At 38.4% G+C, this 22191-nt stretch overlaps 1 protein-coding gene across 1 annotated transcript in view; it reads left to right on the top strand.

Moving 5' to 3' along the window:
- Positions 1–22191, top strand: part of LOC119511807 (complement factor H-like) — a 237720-nt gene that overhangs the window by 55442 nt on the left and 160087 nt on the right.

The raw sequence follows: 22191 nt of genomic DNA, 5'->3' as shown, positions 1-22191 counted from the left end.
GAAAACTTAATGTCACTTAATAATTGTAACTCACACTTGGATATTCCCTAAATGCCTCTATAACCAAATGTGACTGGATTGCCATTCAGAATCTCACTCCATTTTAGGTTTGACATCTGTCTGATCAAAAACAGTTTGTCTCTTTCAATGAACCCTTTTAAGCTTTATTTACATGTGGTAAATGATGCCCTTTGACATCAAGATCAACCATTAAAATATAGATGGTTAAATAACAGCCAATAAGCTATTAAAAATGAAATGCTAAAAAGCATTAGAATGACCTTTGAAGATGCAGGAAAGATGGAATTGTAGTAATGAATAAATAAGACAAACAGAAACAATTGGTTATGTGGTTGCAATTTTCCAATATTATCACTAATTGAGACAAAACAAAAATGAGCTAAATACACCAGTGAAAAAGAAGGCATTATGAGATTAAATAAAAAATTCAAACTCAATAAATCTTGTTTACAAATAGGACATTTTAAAAATAAAAACAGTTAAGTTGAAAGCAAAAACTTTTAAAAATGTATATCAAGTGAGAAACTATATGAAAATTGGAGTGGTTACATTAATAACAGATAAAATAAAATTCAAAACAAAAAGAATTACCAGAAAATAACAGAGTAGTTCTTAATATTGAAAAAAGAAGTATTAATTCACTAAAGCAAGGAGAAAAAAATAAAAGGAATAAAAATGGTAAAACACTAAAATGTAGTTGTGTAAGCAATTCTTACAGATAATGCAAAAACAAAATATTTAAGAAAACCTTAGAACAGATACACAAAAATTGATTTTTCTATTAGCAATACAGAGTTGTAAAATGAAACTTCAAAAGAGATATTCTTTATAAATGTCTAAAAACTTAAAGTGTAGAAGAATTCAACAAAGTATTTGTAGGATCTCTACATTGAAAATGGCATGATATTCATGGATTGGAAGTCCCAATATGGTTAAGATTTCTATTCTCCCCATATAATTTATGCTTTGTATATGACCCACATATTTGGCTTGATCATGAAAAACCACATGTGTATAAGGCCAAATCTTGAAGCAGAACTAATTTGGAAGACTTTCAGTAGATGATATCAAGATATATATATAAATATATACTATTTAAAGCAGTGTAGTAGTGGCATGATGTAAGAGAAGCTGACCAATGCAACAGAAGTGAGTCCAGCAACAGATCCACACACATCGATCACTTATTTTATGCACCAACACAATTCAATGGTGAAATGAAGTTCCCCAGAATTGGTGAAGCAACAACTGGGCAAGCAAAACTGAATCTTGCCCTCTTTATCACACCAAATGAAGCAATTTAAGTTGGATCGTGAGCATAAATGTGAAGCTCCAATGATAAACTTTTGTCATTGGTGATAGGCCAATATTTATTTAAAAGAATTTAAAGATAAATAATCATTAAAGAAAAGTGATAAGTTGTTAAGTAAAAAATCTGAGACATCAAAATTTAAATAGATTACAATTCCACTGGTATGAAGTTCAAAACAGGAAGACTATAAAAAGCATAAGTCCAGAAATATATTTATTTCTGGAGATGGGCAGAATATAAACTGGGAGGTGGCAAAGGAGGGCCTTTTTTTTTTAATGGCGTGCTGAATCATGTGAATATTTTATAACTTGATCCAGGTAGTGGTGAGGTGGGTGTAGAAAATGTAAAAAAATCATGAAGCAGCAAACTTATAATTAGTATATCTTTAAATAATTATATGAATGTTAAGCCTCAGAAGTAAAATTCCACTGTAATGCTTGTGTGACAAGAAATAAAACAAAATAGAGTTACTATAGCTGAGAGATTTAAAATAGAGTAAGGAGGCCATTCTGGAAAGTCCTCTTATGCTCACCTCAACCAGGTATCACAGACTATCAAACTATGTGAATTTATAAGAAACAATGTTTCTTAGAACTCAGGACATTTAGACTCATGAACCAACCCCAAGATAAAGAAATCAGTAAAGTGTCTACTTAAAGGACATATGAAACACCCCAAGTATCCAATAATCATATTTCTTTAAAAACAATTTATATAAACTTCTTTTTCTTTAAAAATCCTGCTTGAAACCCCAAAATGAGAAACAATTTGGGTTGCTATGTAAATCTGTGCTCCTTGGATTGCAATTTTAAGACCCTTAATAAATGCTTTTATTGCCTTCCAGCTCTGTTTGTTATTTCTCAGGCAATAATACTAAACTGTGAAGTTTGCTTTCTTGTTGGATTAATTAATTAGTTTTCAAAATATCTGATGACAAAGAAAAAATACACGTGGAATACTCAGTCCTACATATGAATGAAATGCATCTCTTCAAAGGAAATTCCTTAAGGATATAGAAAGCATAATTTAATACTATTACAGATTTCTAAAGGAATAAGCTCAAAAAATGAAAAATGTGTCACAATTTTATGTTTCCTTCTTAAATAAAGGTCTTATTTTGAATGATTCTACTTTTTCTGAAAAGTTGCAAAATTCATTCAGATGAAGTCTTTCTTAATGCAAAAGAAATGAGGGCAATCTGACAGTAACTGAAGGTATTGTGATTAGATTTAGACAGACATATCAAATAAACTGACCTTTGTTTTAAAAAATAAGTGTGTGTACAGCAAATTTTTAGTTTCCCTTTTGTGGTAGTCAGAGGAGGCTAGATGTAAATATATTGACTAGGAAACATGGCTGTAATGTACATATTGTTTAAATATAGGATATTTAGACTTTTCAGGGGTGGTCCCTGAGGGAACTAAGCATTAGGTCTAAGATACAAAGACATGGCAATGCAAAATTCCTTATGCTGTTACTGATTTTAGAGATGCTGACCTTAATGATGGTGTGAAAAAGCCCCTTTATTATTTTAATTTACTACAAGGAGGCTCTTTCTTGAATTCTCTGTCTCAGCCCTAGGGGTGGTAGGTGCTCCCTATATCAGTTTGTACTATATTTGGAGTTCACTTTTTAAAACTTCAGTTATTTCCTTATTGTGAAATATAACATATGTACAAAAAAGTGATAGCTTTCAAATTAGTAATTTAACAAGTAGCTATAGAACAAATTTCAAAAGGATACTATGGTTTACAATTCCATCATTTGAATTCTTTCCTTCTAACTATTCTAATACCCTAGCAACTAAGAAAAAGAATATTATATAGAGATTCAGTATTCATAATCCTTAGTTAAATTCCATCTTGTCTGTTTCTACCCCTTCCCCTAGAGTGATCACATTCCTGATCTTCAGGGATGTCTAGGCAGTGACTACACTAACTTCTGTTGAAAGGGGATATTGAACTTTATGAGAAAAGGGAACACATCTGGTTGATGTTCTTGAAGAGGCTATTACTTCTGGGTTTTGGGACTCAGCTAGCATAGAAGTTCTCTGAAGGATTTATGTTTCTGAAGAATAAATTTAGTCAGTGAAACTTCTGTAGAATCTCAGCTAGGGTTCTGGATGTTCTTTAAGGTTTTCGGGACTACTGTTGACTTGGGCTTATCACATTGTGGTCATTTAGCGTATCTATGTGAAGCTTACATAGGCGTAAGCTTTATATTAAATGTATTAAATATTTATATTAAACATACTCTATATTTAGAGTTCACTTTAATTTTATTTGCTAAAGCCTATAACTGTAATCCCCTGTTCATAACAAATTTTGTTAACATTTCCCTTTTCAAATTAACTGGGTGGTTTCAGTCTCCTGACTACACCCTAACAGATACTGAATGATGTGGTGATGAAGATAAAAAGGGAGTAAGAGAAAAATATTAATTACCTGAAGAAACAAAAATGTAAGCCTCTTATTAAAGGAGCCACACTTCTCTATACTGACAGTAGAGGGCACTCTTGAATTAGGATGCATGTTTTTCAGCATACATATTTTCTTGTTAAGAATTGTATTTTCATTAATTGCCCAATACAAAAATATTCCGTCTTGCAGATAAAATAGATCGTTTCATTCTTTCTGTTCTGTTGTGTGCATTTATTATTTCCAATTCTTTGCTGGTTAATGCATGATGTTTTCTATAACTGCAGTGAACACACATGTATATTTGCCTTTGACCACATCTGTATTCATTCCCATGATTTAGATTTTTTCTTTTATTGCTTTGGATGAATTTCTGTGCTCATTATATTTTCTTATATCCCACAACTAATTTTTCATTTACATTTCTTATTGTTGAAAAACATTCATTATTAGCTTTTTTTTTTTTTTAAGCATCTGAGTCAGGTAGCTTCTCTTTCCTTATCCAGAACTATTAGTTCATCCTCATGATTCACTGGCAAAGGGCTGACAGTTGTTTACCCTCCATACTTTGAAGATTTTGTGACTTCATCTACTGGCATCTTACTTTGTTGATGAAAGGTCTACTGACAAACTAATATTCCTTTGTAGGCCTTTTCCTCTTGGGTATCATTTTACATTTTTCTAATTATACATTAATTCTGCAGTTTCATTAAATGGTGTCTATGCTTGGATTTATTTTAAATATCTTGTTCAGTACTTGATATGCTATCAGATTTTGAGGACTCATATCTGTCTTCAACTTTCAAAAATCCTCAGCCATTAGTGCTTCTCATACTGCTTAAGCAACATCCATTCTATTCTCTTTATTTGGAATTGCTACTAGATGTGCACTGTGGACTCTAGTAGAGTTACAATGCCTCTTCTCATTCCTCAGCTTTTATCTCTGTGATGCTTGCTTAGCCCCACTTTTCTATTTAACATGTCTCTTTTTTCAAAGAAGTTTACTTCTATTAATTTTTCTTTTTTTTTTTTAAGATCCTAGCTTTCATTTTCTGGATTTCTAATTTAGATATATTTATATTGTCTGGTTTGGTTTCCATTCTTGTTTTTAATGATTGTTCTCTTTTAGAAGACTTTATGATTTCTTTATTATGTTTGGAATCCTAGAAGTACTTACTTTCTATTATTATTAATTTTTAAATTTCATGTTGAATCAAATAAAGAGCACATTTACAAACTTTGAAGTCTAAAATACGCAGAGGTAATTCTATTTAGGGAAATGTCTCTTTCTAACCCTAGTAGTACAAGAATTAAAATGGATTTTTGTGTATCTATTTGCTTCAGGTAACCCTGATGAATTTACATATTGGTTCTAGCAATTTTTTTTCTATATTATGCAGGGTTTTCTATGGACACAATCATGTCATCTTCAAATAAGAAAATTTCAATGTATCCTTTCCCAGCTGTAAGCCTTTTATTTCTATTTGAGCTTTATTTCTATTGACTACACACTCCAACCAAATGTTGAATAGAAGTACACGAGAGCAAACGTGGCTGAATTCTTTGGGACATTAGGAAATTGATCAATTTATATATTTATGTTATTGTTGTATGTAGGTTTTTTTATGCATATTTTTTATCAGATTGAAGAAAATTTCTTCTATTTCAAGTTTGTTGTGAAATTTTATAAAAAATGAATGTTGAATTTGACCAAGTTTTTTTTCATTATTAAGATGCTCATTAGATTTTTCTCCATTTTGCTTCTTGTATGGTAAAGTACATTTCTTTAATTTAGAATGTTAAACCAAAGATATAGTCCTAAGCTAGGTAATGTACTGGTCTCTTGACACGTTGTGAAATCCATTTACTAACATTATGTGGAGAACATTTGCATCTATTTTTATGAGAGCTATTGTTCTAAGTTTTTCTTTCCTTTTAATCATTTTCCTGGGTTTTGATATCAAAGACATGTTGGTCTCATAAAATGTTTGGAAGCATTCACTTCTCCTCTTGTATTTTCAGAAATATTTTTGGTAAAATGGAATCATTTCTTCCTTAAGTCTTTGCTAGCATTTATCTGAAGTCATCTGAGCATGCAGGATTTTGTTCTTATTAAATTTTTATTACAAATCCTATAGACTCTTTAGATTCTCCTTTTCAAAGAAGTCATTCCTTTAATCTAACATCAATTTTTTTGGCATAAAGTTTGTAGCAATATTTCCTAATAAAGCTCTGTAGCTTTTTTACTTGATTCATACATCTTGGGATTTTCATACTGTTCTGTTTTCTTTTATCATTATGAAATCTTACTTTATGTCTTCTAACATTTGTCTTGAACTCTATTTTATGTAATATAAATACAGCTATTGCAGCTTTATTATACTTAACTGATCTATGGCATATCTTTTTCATCCTTTTACTTTCAAACTATTTGTCTTTATAAATAAGTGCAACTCTTGTGAATGGCATATAGTTGGGTCTTGCTTTTATATTCATCTTGTCCCTCATGATGTTTAATTGGAGTGTTCATTCTACTTACATTTAATACAAGTGTTGATATGCTTAGTTTTAATTCTATTGGTTTATTATTTGTTTTCTTTTGTCTCATAAGTTTGTGGGGAATTTTGGAGGGTGGTGGCAGGAAGGGTGTTTCTGAGATCTTCACTTATTGTTTCCTTTGGGTTAATCACATATTTTTAAAAATGTTCTGTTTTATTTCCTCTACTGGTTTCTTAGCTGTAGGTGTTTTTATGAAGCCCTCAGTGGCTGCAGTGGTGCTAACTTTACCCCTGTTGCATTCCAGTTCCAATTTCTTACTTCCTACTTCCCTTACATACTTCCCAATACAGACTACTCACTCAGCACTTTGCACATCAAAAACATAGTTACCTTACCACAGTGAATTCCATGTACCATCCCACAACCATCTTTCTGCTATTTTTCCACATCTTTTCTTTTTGCATATATTGGAAATCTTACTGTTTTAGTTTGCTAATGCTGCAGAATGCAAAACACCAGAGATGGATTGGCTTTTATAAAAAGGGGGTTTATTTGGCTATATAGTTACAGTCTTAAGGCCATAAAGTGTCCAAGGTAACACATTAATAATCGGGTACCTTCACTGGAGGATGGCAAATAGCGTCCGGAAAACCTCTGTTAGCTGGGAAGGCACATGGCTGGCGTCTGCTCCAAAGTTCTGGTTTCAAAATGGCTTCTCCCAGGACATTCCTCTCTAGCAAGCTTGCTCCTCTTCAAATAACATCACTCACAGCTGCACTGCGTCCAGTCTCTTTGAGTCAGCATGTTTTATAAGGCTCCACTGATCAAGGCCCACCCTGAATGGGTGGGGTCACGCCTCCATGGGAGTAACCCACCAAAGTCACCACCCACAGCTGGGTGGGGCACATTCCAAGCAAATCTAACCAGCACCAAGAAGAAAAACCACAAAGATAATGGCATTTGGGGGACACAATACATTCAAACTGGCACACTTACTTACCTTTTTATTTGCTTTAAATTGTCAATGACTATTAAGTCTATTGTGAGAAAATTTAAATTGACTTGCTTACTTAAAATTTACGCTAATATGTGTATGCTCCATGATGAATTATCTAGCTTTCATTTTTAAAACTATTTTTATTTAGATAGAGCATATAGAGTTGCAGTCTTTTTGCTTTTTGAAACTTTAGAAGTGTTATGCCAATGTCTCGGGCCTCCTATTTTTCTGAGAGAAAGAAAATGTCAGCATTACCCTTGTTCTCAGTTTTAAAAATATGCAGTTTTTTCTTGATGCCTTCAAAAGTTTCTCTTTAATTTTAATATTCACAAGTTTGCCTAAGAGGGATTCACTTAACAGTTAGCTAGCTTGACTCTGGATTTCACTGTTCATCAACTCTGTGTTGGGCTTCCCCACGTCAATGGTTGCTGATGTGCTCACAGACATGGGCTGAGTCCTCTACCACAGTTCTTGCCTTTGGGAAGAATGCTGCTGCAAAGGAGAGGCTAGACCTCCCTATAATTGTGCCTAAGAACCTCCTCCTGAATGCCTCTTTGTTGCTCAGATGTGGCCCTCTCTCTCTAGCTAAGCCAACTTGGCAGGTGAAATCACGGCCCTCCCCCCTACATGGGCTCTGACACCCAGGGGAGTGAATCTCCTTGGTAATGTGGAACATGACTCCTGGTGAGGAATCTAGACCTGGCATCGTGCGATGGAGAACATCTTCTTGACCAAAAGGGGGATGTGAAAGGAAATGAAATAAGCTTCAGTGGCAAAGAGATTCCAAAAGGAGCTGTGAGGTCAGTCTGGTGGGCACTTTTACACACAACATATACAACCCTTTTTATGTTCTAATGAATTGGAATAGGTAGTAGTAAATACCTGAAACTATCAAACTACAACCCAGAACCCATGAATCTTGAAGATGGTTGTATAAAAATGTAGCTTTTGAGGAGTGACAATGTGATTGGGAAAGCCATACGGACCACACTCTCCTTTGTCTAGTTTATGGATGGGTGAGTAGAAAAATGGGGGAAGAAAAAGAAAGGCACCCAGGGTTCTTTTTTACTTCAATTGCTCTTGTTCACTTTAATTTCCATTCTTATTATTTTTGTGTGTGTGGTAATGAAAATGTCAAAAATTAATTTTGGTGATGAATGCACAACTATATAATGGTACTGTAAACAATTGAATGTATGCTCTGTTTTGTATGACTGCATGGTATGTGAATATATCTCAATAAAAATGAATTATAAAAAAAATCAGTCAGCCATATATCTTGGGGTCTATTCTGAACTCTCATTTTGATTCCATTGATCAATATGTCTATCTTTATGACAATACCATGTTCTTTTGACCACTATAGCTTTATAGTAGTCTTCAAAGCTTGGAAGTGTAAATACCCCCACTTTGTTCTTCTTTTTCTTAGGATGTTTTTAGCAATTTGAGGCCCCTTTCCCTTCCAAATAAATTTGATAACTAGCTTTTCCAAGTCTGCAAAGTAGGTTGTTGGAATTGGATTGGGATTGCATTGAATCTATAGATCCATTTGGAAAGAATTGACATCTTAACAATATTTTGTCTTCTTACCCTATGAGCATGGGATAATTTCCCACCTATTTAGGTCTTTTTTTGTTTCTCTTAGTAAAATTTTGTAATTTTCTGTTTAGAGCCCTTTTATACCCTTGGTTAAGTTTATTCCTAGGTACTTGATTTTTTTAGTTCCTATTAGAAATGGAATTTTTTTTTTGGATTGTCTCTTTAGTTAGGTCATTGCTAGTGTAGAGGAACATTACTGACTTATATGCATTAATCTTATATCCCACCACTCTGCTGAATTTTTTTATTAGCTCAAGTAACTTTGTGGTCATCTTCTCAGGATTTTTCAAATATATGATCATAGCATCTGAAAATAATGACTGTTTTACTTCCCCCTTTCCAATTTGGATAGATTTACATCTTTATCTTGGTGTATTACTCTGGCTAGAACTTCTAATACAATGTTGAAAAATAGAGGTGACAGTGGACATCCTTGTCTCATTCCTGATCTTAGGGGAAAACTTTCAGCCTCTCACCATTGAGTACTCTGCTGGTTGTAGATTTTTCATATATGCCCTTTATCATATTGAGGAAGTTTCCTTTAATTTCTACATTTTGAAATGTTTTGATCAAAAATGGATGTTGAATTTTGTTGAATGCTTTTTCAGCATCCATCAAGATGATCATTTGATTTTTCCATTTTAATTTGTTATTGTGTTGAATCACATTAACTGATTTTCTTATGTGGAAACACCCTTGCATGCCAGGAATGAACCCCACTTGGTCGTAGTGTATAATTCTTTTAATGTGCTGTTGGATTTGATTTGCAAGTATTTTGTTTAGGATTTTTGCATTTTTGCTGGTTTGAATGTATTATGGCCCCCAGAAAAAGCCATATTCTTTGATGCAATCTTGTGGGGCAGACATTTTAGTGCTGATTAGATTGGAATTCTTTTGAGTGTTTCCATGGAGATGTGCCCCACCCAACTGTAGGTGATAACTCTGATGAGATAATTTCCATGGAGGTGTGGCCCCACCCATTCAGTGTGGATCTTGATTACTGGAGCAGTATATAACCTCAGACAGAAGGAGCCAGCTTGCTACAGCCAAGAGTGACACTTTGAAGAAAGCACAGGAGCTGCAGATGAGAGACAGTTTGGAGATGGCCATTGAAAGCAGACTCTTGCTCGGAGAAGCTGAGAGAGGACAAATATCCCAAGTGAAACTAAGAGTGACAGTTTTGAGGAACTAGGGCCTAGAGAGGAATGTCCTGGGAGAAAGCCATTTTGAAACCAGAACTTTGGAGCAGGCACCAGCCATGTGCCTTCCCAGCTAACAGAGGTTTTCTGGACACCATTGGCCATCCTCCAGTGAAGGTGTCCAGTGTGTTACTTTGGACACTTTATGGCCTTAAGACTGTAACTGGGTAACAAAATAAACCCCCTTTTATAAAAGCCAATCCTTCTCTGGTGTTTTGAATTCTGGCAGCATTAGCAAACTAGAACAGCATCTATATTCATTAGGAAGATTGGCCTTTAGTTTTCCTTTTCTGTAATGTTTTATATGGTTTTGGCATCAGAGTGATATTAGCTTCATAAAATGACTTAGGTAGTGCTCCTTTTTCTTCAATTTTTTGAAAGACTTTATGCAGAATGTGTCAATTCTTTTTGGGATGTTTGGTAAAAGTCCCCTGTGAAGCCATCTGGCCCTGAGCCAGGTAGATTTTTGATGACTGGTTAGATCTGTTTGCTTGTGATTGGTTTGTTGAAGTCTCCTAATTCTTCTTGGATCAGTCTAGGCTGTTCATGTGTTTCCAGGAAATTGTCCATTTCCTCTAGATTGTCTAGCTTGTTGGCATACAGTTGTTCATAGCATCTTCTTAAGATATATTTTTTTATTTCCTTGAGATTTGTAGCAATTATCCTCTTCCCATTTCTGATTCTATTTATTTGGGTCTTCTCTCTTTTTGACTTTGTCAGTCTAGCTAAGGGTTTGTCAATCTTGTTGATCTTCTCAAAGAACCAACTTTTGGTTTTATTTATTCTCTGTATTGATTTTGTTCTTCAGCTCATTTATTTCTGCTTTAATCTTTGTTATTTCTTTTTGTCTACTTGCTTTAGGGATAGTTTGCTGATCATTCTTTAGCCTCTTCAGTTTTTCAGTTAGGACTTTAATATTAGCTCTTTTTTGCTTTTTGATATATGCATTTAGAGCTATAAATTTCCCTTTTGGCACTTTCTTCACTGCATCCAACAGGTTTTGATATGTTGTGTTCTCATTTTCATTTGTCTCTAGATATTTACTAATTTTTCTTGCAAATTCTTCTTAGACCTACTGGTTGTTTAGGAGTGTGTTATTTAACCTCCATATATTTGTAAAAGATCTGGTTCTTTGGTGGTTGTCAATTTCTAGTTGCATTTCATTGTGGCCAGAGAATGTGCTTTGAATAATTTCAGTCTTTTTAAATTTATTAAGACTTGTTTTGTACCCCAGCATATAATCTATCCTGGAAAATGTTCCATTGGGCACTAGAGAAGAATATATACCCTGGCATTTGGGGATGCAATGATTTATATATGTTTGTTAAGTTTAATTCATTTATCATATTGTTTCAGTTCTCAATTTCCTTTCTGGTCCTCTGTCTACTTGTTCTATCTATACAAGAGAGTGGTGTATTGTAGTCTCCCACTATTATTGTAGACTTATCTATTGCGCCCTTCAGTTTAGCCAATGTTTGTCTCATGTATTTTGGAGCCCCTTGATTGAGTGCATAAACATTTATAATTATTTTTTGTTGGTGAATTATCCCTTTTATTTATAGTATCCTTCTTTATCTCTCATGACATCTTTGCATTCAAAGTCTATTTTGTACAATATTAGTATAGCAACCCCCGCTTTCTTTTGATTGCAGTTTGTGTGGAATATTTTTTCCATCCTTTCACTTTCAGTCTTTGTGTCACAGGGTCTAAGATGACTCTCTTGTAAACAGCATGTGTCGGTTTGAGTGTATTGTGTCCCTCAAATGCCATTATCTTTGTGGTTTTGTGTGGGGCAGGCGTTTTGGTGATGGTTGGATTTGCTTGGAATGTGCCCCACCCAGCTGTGGGCAATGATTCTGATGAGATGTTCTCATGGAGGCGTGGCCCCACCCATTCGGGGTGGGCCTTAATCAGTGGAGCTACATAAATGAGCTGACTCGGGGGGAGGAAAGAGAGTGCAGCTGGGAGTGATGTTTTGAAGAGGAGCAAGCTTGCTAGAGAGGAACGTCCTGGGAGAAAGCCGTTTTGAGGCCGGAGCTTTGGAGCAGATGCCAGCTGCCTTCCAAGCTAGCAGAGGTTTTCCGGACGCCATTGGCCATCCTCCGGTGAAGGTACCCGATTGCTGAGGTATTACCTTGGACGCTTTGTGGCCTTAAGACTGTAATTGTGTAGTGAAATAAACCCCTGTTTTATAAAAGCTTATCCATCTCTGGTGTTTTGCATTCTGCAGCATTAGCAAACTAGGACAGATTTTGGTACCAGAGAAGTGGGGTGCTTTTGCTGCTGAGTTTGCAAATACCAAACATGTTGGAACGGCTTTTTAAATGGATAATGGGGAGTTTCTGGAATAGTTGTGAGGAGCTTGATAGAAAAGGCCAAAACTGCTTTAAAGAGACTGTTTATGGAAATATGGACTCTAAAGATACTTCTGATGAGGACTTGAGCAGAAATGATGAATGTGTTGTTGCAAACTGGAAGAAAGGTGATCCTTGTTTTAAAGTGGCACAAAATTTGGCAAAATTGAGTCCTGGTGTCAGATGGAAGGAAGAATTTAAAAGTGACAACCTGGAATACTTAGCTGAGGAGATCTCCAGACTATCTGTGGAGGATATACCCTGGCTTCTCCTTGCAGCTTATAGTAAAATGCGAGTGGAGAGAGATAAACTTAGAACTGAACTCTTGGGTTCAAAGAAACCAGAAGCTGATGGCTTAGAAAATTACGAGCTTCCAGGGGGTGGAATCCCAGAAGCTACAGCCCAACGTGAGGACATAACCAATCATGGAACCCAGCCGCCATTTCAGTACAAGCCAAGATTGAAAAAGGAGTTAAGCAGAAAGGATTTGTGGAAAGTCCTATTGTCTAATGGCTTTGACCCCTGCATGCTTCATGCGAAGCCAACAGAATTTTTGCGAGATCTTTATAGACAGAGCAATTGCCGGTCTGGATTGGAGGAGACAGACAAGGAAAAAATTAAAGTAAAAATCTCTTCAAAGACAGAGCCATGGAGGATGAGGTCTGGAGTCAGGAGGTCTCGGGCTGGGAGAGCGGAGCAGCCCACACGCATGGAAAGGGTGAGTTTGCCCTGGAGGTCGAGGGCGGGCTTTCCGCCTTGATGCTCTGGAAGAGTTTTGCCGCCTCAGGTCCCAAAGAGGTTGGAGCACATTTCCAGGGAATTGGGGAGAGCCTGGCTGCCACCACACTGTTCTGAAGGGGTCGAGCATGTTCCCCGGAGATGGAAGGGAATCCAGGAGCTGCCCCGATGTTTGAGGAGGGTGGGGCCGAGAAGGTGGTCTCCCCAATGTGTGGACATGTTGGAGCACTCACCTAAGCGTTTGGAGAGGAAAGGGCTGCCAGAAAGGCCCTTAGGAAGGGTTAGACTCCCACTCTCTCAAGCCCCAAGGATGCAACATCGTTCTGTTAGTGACTCTCAGACTTTGAAATCTAATGGAGTTTGTCCTGCGGGTTTTAGGAACTGTTTTGCTCCTGTTAACCCTGTTTTCCTTACTGTTTCTCCTTATGGCAATGGAAATGTTTATCCTATGAATGTCTCTCCTTTGTATACTGGAAGCACATAACTTGTTCTAGGTTCACAGATCCACAGCTAGAGGGGAATTATGCCTTAGAACTGACCAAGCCTAAACTGATTTTGATGGGATTTTGTACTTAACTTTTGTTACTGAAATGATTTAAGTTTTTGTGATATTGTGATGGAATGAATATATTTTGTATTTGGAAAGATAATGTCATTTTGGGGTTCAGGGGGTGGAATGTGCCGGTTTGAGTGTATTGTGTCCCCCAAATGCCATTATCTTTGTGGTTTTGTGTGGGGCAGGCGTTTTGGTGATGGTTGGATTTGCTTGGAATGTGCCCCACCCAGCTGTGGGCAATGATTCTGATGAGATGTTCTCATGGAGGCGTGGCCCCACCCATTCGGGGTGGGCCTTGATCAGTGGAGCTACATAAATGAGCTGACTCGGGGGGAGGAAAGAGAGTGCAGCTGGGAGTGATGTTTTGAAGAGGAGCAAGCTTGCTAGAGAGGAACGTCCTGGGAGAAAGCCGTTTTGAGGCCGGAGCTTTGGAGCAGATGCCAGCTGCCTTCCAAGCTAGCAGAGGTTTTCCGGACGCCATTGGCCATCCTCCGGTGAAGGTACCCGATTGCTGAGGTATGACCTTGGACGCTTTGTGGCCTTAAGACTGTAATTGTGTAGTGAAATAAACCCCTGTTTTATAAAAGCTTATCCATCTCTGGTGTTTTGCATTCTGCAGCATTAGCAAACTAGGACACAGCATATAGCTGGGTTATATTTTTTCATCCATTCCACCAGTCTGTATCTTTTAATTGGAAAGTTTCATCCATTCACATTCAAAGTTATTACTGTGAGGGGAGTTCTTAAACTAGTCATCTTATCATTTGTTATTTAGTTGTTAGATCTATTTTTTCCCTCTTTTTTTCCCCTTTAAATCACCCTAACAGCTCTTCAGTTTTGTGCTCTTCTTCTGACCTCTCTGTTCTTTCTTTCTCAGCTGTTATAGCCCCTTTAGCATTTTTTGTAGGGCAGGTCTCCTGTTAACAAATTCTCTCAGCATTCATTTGTGAAAATTTTAAGCTCTCCCTCAACTTTGAAAGAGAACTTTTCTGGATGAAGAATTCTTGCCTAGCAATTTTTCTCTTTCAGAATCTGAAATATGTCACACCACTGCCTTCTTTCCTCCATGATGCCCACTGAGTAGTCAGTACTTAGTCTCTTGTTGTTTCCCTTGTATGTGGTGAATTGCTTCTCTCTTACTGCGTTCAGAATTCTTTCCTTCTCTCCAGCATTTGACAATCTAATCAGTATGTATCTCAGAGTAGGTTTATTTGGATTTATTATTTTTGGGATTCTTTGGGCATCTTTATTTTGCATATTTATGTTGTTTAGAAGGTTTGGGAAGTTTTCCCCAACAATTTCTTTGAATACTCTTCTTAGCCATTTACTCTTCTCTTACCCTTCTTGAACACCAAGGATTCTTTTGGCACTTTACATTGTCCATCATGTCCCTGAGATCCATTTCAAATTTTTTTATTTTTTTCACCATTTGTTCTTTTGTGCTTTCACTTTTCACCACCCTATCTTTGAGGTCACTAATTCATTTCTCTTTGTCTTTAAATCTGTTATTATGTGTCTCAATATTTTTAATTTAATCAACAGTAGCTTTTATTTCCATAGGATCCACTATTTCTTTTATTTACTCTTGAAAATTCTTCTTTATGCTCTTTAGAGTCTTCTTCATGTCCTTTATATTCTGAGCCATAATACTAATATGTGTGTACTTCTTTGATTAATTTCTCCAAGTTTTGTGTCTCTTCTGGCTTTTTAATATGTTCATTTGACTAGTTCATATCTTCTATATTCTTCAAATGCTTTGTAATTTTCCGCTGGCTTTGAGGCATTTGCTTATCTTGACAGGGTTATTTTGGAAAGTGCAGAATTAGTTGAGCATTTATATAATTTGGTTTGCTGGAGTGCAGTTTCCCAATCCTACCAGCAGGTAGTACTCTTGAGGCGCAGCTTGCTGGAGTGCAGTTTCCCTAACCTACCAGAAGATGTCACTCTTGAGGTATAGCTTTCTGTAGTGCAGTTTCCCCTAACCTACCAGCAGGTGGAGTTAGCAAGTAGGTCTTCCCTGAACTTCTTCTGTGTGGTGGGTGGAGTCCATACCTGGTGGGGTACCAATCATTGCACCAGATCTCCATGTGCACTGGGGAATCCAAGTCCTGGGGCTACAAAATGGGCCCCAAGCAGTTAGGCAGGGAGCCTAATCAAGGGTACCCCACAGGTAGGATGTGGGCCCTGCCTGCAGGTTCTCTGACTGCCTTGCACCCACAAATCTCTGGCATGTGGGAGGGGTTCTGGTATGGTGCTTCCCCCTTCCCTACTTCTTGCTGTTGCACCCCCTGGACTTCCGTGGGGGAAGAGCAATCACTACCCACCAGGTTCCTTCATGGGAGCTCCCCACTGTCTGGCTGTGGAGGATCAACCTCCCAGCAAACTGTCAAGATAGGTGGATGGGAGAGGATAGTCACTACTCTTGCCCAGTGGTGATTTTGCTGCTGCCTGCCTGTGGGTTCTGTGGTCTGGATAGGGAACACACTCACCAGGTCCCTCCAGCCACTGTCTCTCCTCTGTTTTTGTCATGTGTCCCCTCCATGTACTGTGGGGGACCATCTATGGCTTGTCATACCCCAGAACCATGGTCTCTGGCATCTTCCAGACCCTTTCTAGTTACTCTGATGGAGAAGAAGTCTGTTCTGCCTCATCTACCCCATCATCTTCCAAGTACATTTACTCTTGAATTGCCCCCTTACTAAGTACAGGATACCATATTTTCTATGAACATCCACAATACAGAAAGAACACTTAAAAATGAAAATGGGAGGAAGGCGGGGTAAGATGGTGGACTGGTGAGCTGTATGTTTTAGTTACTCCTCCAGGAAAGTAGGTAGAAAGCCAGGAACTGCGTGGACTGGACACCACAGAGCAATCTGACTTTGGGCATACTTCATACAACACTCATGAAAACGTGGAACTGCTGAGATCAGCAAAATCTGTGGGTTTTTGCGGCCAGGGGACCAGCGCCCCTCCCTGCCGGGCTCAGTCCCGTGGGAGGAGGGGCTGTCAGCTCCGGGAAGGAGAAGGGAGAACTGCAGTGGCAGCCCTTATCGGAAACTCATTCTACTGATCCAAACTCCAACCATAGATAGACTGAGACCAGACACCAGAGAATCTGAGAGCAGCCAGCCCAGCAGAGAGGAGACAGGCATAGAAAAAAAAACAACACGAAAAACTCCAAAATAAAAGCGGAGGATTTTTGGAGTTCTGGTGAACATTGAAAGGGGAAGGGCAGAGCTCAGGCCCTGAGGCACATATGCAAATCCGGAAGAAAAGCTGATCTCTCTGCCCTGTGGACCTTTCCTTAATGGCCCTGGTTGCTTTGTCTCTTAGCATTTCAATAACCCATTAGATCTCTGAGGAGGGCCCTTTTTTTTTTTTTTTTAATCCTTTTTTCTTTTTCTAAAACAAGTACTCTAAGAAGCCCAATACAGAAAGCTTCAAAGACAGCTCTGAGACAAAAGGCAATAATCCAGTGGCTGAGAAAATTCACTAAACACCACAACTTCCCAAGAAAAGGGGGGTGTCCGCTCACAGCCATCATCCTGGTGGACAGGAAACACTCCTGCCCATCAGCAGCCCCACAGCCCAGAGCTGCCCCAGACAACCCAGGGTGACGGAAGTGCTTCAAATAACAGGCACACACCACAAAACTGGGTGTGGACATTAGCCTTCCCTGCAACCTCAGCTGATTGTCCCAGAGTTGGGAAGGTGGAGCAGTGTGAATTAACAAAGCCCCATTCAGCCATCATTTCAGCAGACTAGGAGCCTCCCTACACAGCCCAGCAGCCCAGAACTGCCCTGGGGGGACGGCACTCATCTGTGACATAGCACAGTCATCCCTCAACAGAGGACCCGGGGTGCACAGCCTGGAAGAGGGGCCCACTTGCAAGTCTCAGGAGCCATATGCCAATTCCAAGGACTTGTGGGTCAGTGGCAGAGACAAACTGTGGCAGGACTGAATTGAAGGATTAGACTATTGCAGCAGCTTAAAAACTCTAGGATCACCAGGGAGATTTGATTCTTAGGGCCATCCCCCCTCCCTGACTGCCCAGAAACACACTCCATATACAGGGCAGGCAACACCAAGTACACACGCAAGCTTGGTACACCAATTGGACCCCACAAGACTCACTCCCCCACTCACAAAAAAGGCTAAGCAGGGGAGAACTGGCTTGTGGAGAACAGGTGGCTCGTGGACGCCACCTGCAGGTTAGTTAGAGAAAGTGTACTCCACGAAGCTGTAGATATGATAAATTAGAGATAAGGACTTCAATTGGTCTACAAATCTTGAAAGAACCCTATCAAGTTCAGCAAATGCCACGAGGCCAAAAACAACAGAAAATTATAAAGCATATGAAAAAACCAGACGATATGGATAACCCAAGCCCAAGCACCCAAATCAAAAGACCAAAAGAGACACAGCACCTAGAGCAGCTACTCAAAGAACTAAAGATGAACAATGAGACCATAGTACGGGTGACAAAGGAAATCAAGAAGACCCTAGAAGAGTATAAAGAAGACATTGCAAGACTAAATAAAAAAATGGATGATCTTATGGAAATTAAAGAAACTGTTGACCAAATTAAAAAGATTCTGGACACTCATAGTACAAGACTAGAGGAAGTTGAACAACGAATCAGTGACCTGGAAGATGACAGAATGGAAAATGAAACCATAAAAGAAAGAATGGGGAAAAAAATTGAAAAAATCGAAATGGACCGCAGGGATATGATAGATAATATGAAACGTCCTAATATAAGACTCATTGGTGTCGTCCTAATATAAGACTCATTGGTGTCCCAGAAGGGGAAGGAAAGGGTAAAGGTCTAAGAAGAGTATTCAAAGAAAATGTTGGGGAAAACTTCCCAAATCTTCTAAACAACATAAATACACAAATCATAAATGCTCAGCGAACTCCAAATAGAATAAATCCAAATAAACCCACTCCGAGACATATACTGATCACACTGTCAAACACGGAAGAGAAGGAGCAAGTTCTGAAAGCAGCAAGAGAAAAGCAATTCACCACATACAAAGGAAACAAAATAAGACTAAGTAGTGACTACTCAGCAGCCACCATGGAGGCGAGAAGGCAGTTGCACGATATATTTAAAATTCTGAATGAGAAAAATTTCCAGCCAAGAATACTTTATCCAGCAAAGCTCTCCTTCAAATTTGAGGGAGAGCTTAAATTTTTCACAGACAAACAAATGCTGAGAGAATTTGCTAACAAGAGACCTGCCCTACTGGAGATAATAAAGGGAGCCCTACAGACAGAGAAACAAAGAAAGGACAGAGAGACTTGGAGAAAGGTTCAGTACTAAAGAGATTCAGTATGGGTACAATAAAGGATATTAATAGACAGAGGGGAAAAATATGACAAACATAAACCAAAGGATAAGATGGCTGATTCAAGAAATGCCTTCACGGTTATAACGTTGAATGTAAATGGATTAAACTCCCCAATTAAAAGATATAGATACGCAGAATGGATCAAAAAAAATGAACCATCAATATGTTGCATACAAGAGACTCATCTTAGACACAGGGACACAAAGAAACTGAAAGTGAAAGGATGGAAAAAAATATTTCATGCAAGCTACAGCCAAAAGAAAGCAGGTGTAGCAATATTAATCTCAGATAAAATAGACTTCAAATGCAGGGATGTTTTGAGAGACAAAGAAGGCCACTACATACTAATAAAAGGGGCAATTCAACAAGAAGAAATAACAATCGTAAATGTCTATGCACCCGATCAAGGTGCCACAAAATACATGAGAGAAACACTGGCAAAACTAAAGGAAGCAATTGATGTTTCCACAATAATTGTGGGAGACTTCAACACATCACTCTCTCCTATAGATAGATCAACCAGACAGAAGACCAATAAGGAAATTGAAAACCTAAACAATCTGATAAATGAATTAGATTTAACAGACACATACAGGACATTACATCCCAAATCACCAGGATACACATACTTTTCTAGAGCTCATGGAACTTTCTCCAGAATAGATCATATGCTGGGACATAAAACAAGCCTCAATAAATTTAAAAAGATTGAAATTATTCAAAGCACATTCTCTGACCACAATGGAATGCAATTAGAAGTCAATAACCATCAGAGACTTAGAAAATTCAGAAATACCTTGAGGTTAAACAACACACTCCTAAACAATCAGTGGGTTAAAGAAGAAACAGCAAGAGAAATTGCTAAATATAGAGAGACGAATGAAAATGAGAACACAACATACCAAAACCTATGGGATGCAGCAAAAGCAGTGCTAAGGGGGAAATTTACAGCACTAAATGCATATATTAAAGAAAGAGCCAAAATCAAAGAACTAATAGATCAACTGAAGAAGCTAGAAAATGAACAGCAAACCAATCCTAAACCAAGTAGAAGAAAAGAAATAACAAGGATTAAAGCCGAAATAAATGACATAGAGAACAAAAAAACAATAGAGAGGATAAATATCACCAAAAGTTGGTTCTTTGAGAAGATCAACAAGATTGACAAGCCCCTAGCTAGACTGACAAAATCAAAAAGAGAGAAGACCCATATAAACAAAATAATGAATGAAAAAGGTGACATAACTGCAGATCCTGAAGAAATTAAAAAAACTATAAGAGGATATTATGAACAACTGTATGGCAACAAACTGGATAATGTAGAGGAAATGGACAATTTCCTGGAAACATATGAACAACCTAGACTGACCAGAGAAGAAATAGAAGACCTCAACCAACCCATCACAAGCAAAGAGATCCAATCAGTCATCAAAAATCTTCCCACAAATAAATGCCCAGGGCCAGATGGCTTCACAGGGGAATTCTACCAAACTTTCCAGAAAGAACTGACACAAATCTTACTCAAACTCTTTCAAAACATTGAAGAAAATGGAACACTACCTAACTCATTTTATGAAGCTAACATCAATCTAATACCAAAACCAGGCAAAGATGCTACAAAAAAGGAAAACTACCGGTCAATCTCCCTAATGAATATAGATGCAAAAATCCTCAACAAAATACTTGCAGACTCTCCTGCTGGGGCTGCCTGCCTAACGCAGTGGGAGGTTGGGAGGGAATGTCTAGTGATTCAGCCACATGTGATAAATGACCAAGTGACCACTTCCTTGGGGGTCCGCAAACCTGTGGAAGACACCCAAACTGGTTGTGGTCGACTTGATAAAACTCTGGCTTCCTGAACTGGAATGAAATGCAGATAATTCTTTAGAGAACTTCTCTAAGAAAAGCGTCTCATGTGATCTGGAACAAAGAGATTTTATAATCAGATTTATCAGGCTGTGAAGAGGGAGTTTTAGTGAACGGAAGCAGCAGCAGCATTCTGTCACCAGGAAATACTACTTTATCCAGAATTGAAATTCACCTCTGAGAAGTGAAGGAGCCAGTCACGAGGGTATATGGAGGAAGAGGATTCCAGACAGAGAAAACAAAACTGATAATTGCAGTGGAGGCAGCAGCAAGCTTGGTGTGTCCTGGGGACAGAGAGGAAGTCATTGAACGCAACTCCTTAGACTCTGCCCTTGAACTGTCTCCATTTATTCGATCCCTAATTCAGTTAGTCCATTCCGTGGCCCATCCTGGTCTTTATAAAGGCAGTTACTCCTCCAGGAAAGTAGGTAAAAAGCCAGGAACTGTGTGGACTGGACACCACAGAGCAATCTGTCTTTGGGCATACTTCATACAACACTCATGAAAACGTGGAACTGCTGAGATCAGCGAAATCTGTAAGTTTTTGCGGCCAGGGGACCCGCGCCCCTCCCTGCCAGGCTCAGTCCCGGGGGAGGAGGGGCTGTCAGCTCCAGGAAGGAGAAGGGAGAATTGCAGTGGCTGCTCTTATGGGAAACTCATTCTACTGATTCAAACTCCAACCATAGATAGACTGAGACCAGACACCAGAGACTCTGAGAGCAGCCAGCCCAGCAGAGAGGAGACAGGCATAGAAAAAGAACAACACGAAAAACTCCAAAATAAAAGCAGAGGATTTTTGGAGTTCTGGTGAACACAGAAAGGGGAAGGGCGGAGATCAGGCCTTGAGGTGCATATGCAAATCCCGAAGCAAGGCTGATCTCTCTGCCCTGTGCACCTTTCCTTAATGGCCCTGGTTGCTTTGTCTATTAGCATTTCAATAACCCATTAGATCTCTGAGGAGGGCCGTATTTTTTTTTTTTTTTTAAATCCTTTTTGCTTTTTCTAAAACAATTACTCTAAGAAGCTCAATACAGAAAGCTTCAAAGAATTGAAATTTGGGCACGTCAAATCAAGAGCAGAACTAAGAGAGCTCTGAGACAAAAGGCAATAATCCAGCGGCTGAGAAAATTCACTAAACAACACAACTTCCCAAGAAAAGGGGGGTGTCCGCTCACAGCCACCATCCTGGTGGACAGGAAACACTCCTGCCCATCGCCAGCCCCATAGCCCAGAGCTGCCCCAGACAACCCAGTGTGACGGAAGTGCTTCAAATAA

The sequence above is a fragment of the Choloepus didactylus genome, chromosome 2, assembly GCF_015220235.1.
Source record: "Choloepus didactylus isolate mChoDid1 chromosome 2, mChoDid1.pri, whole genome shotgun sequence".
Classification (NCBI taxonomy): Eukaryota; Metazoa; Chordata; class Mammalia; order Pilosa; family Megalonychidae; genus Choloepus; species Choloepus didactylus.
Note: the sequence above shows the minus strand (reverse complement) of the source record. Positions and strands in the feature narration are given on the sequence as shown.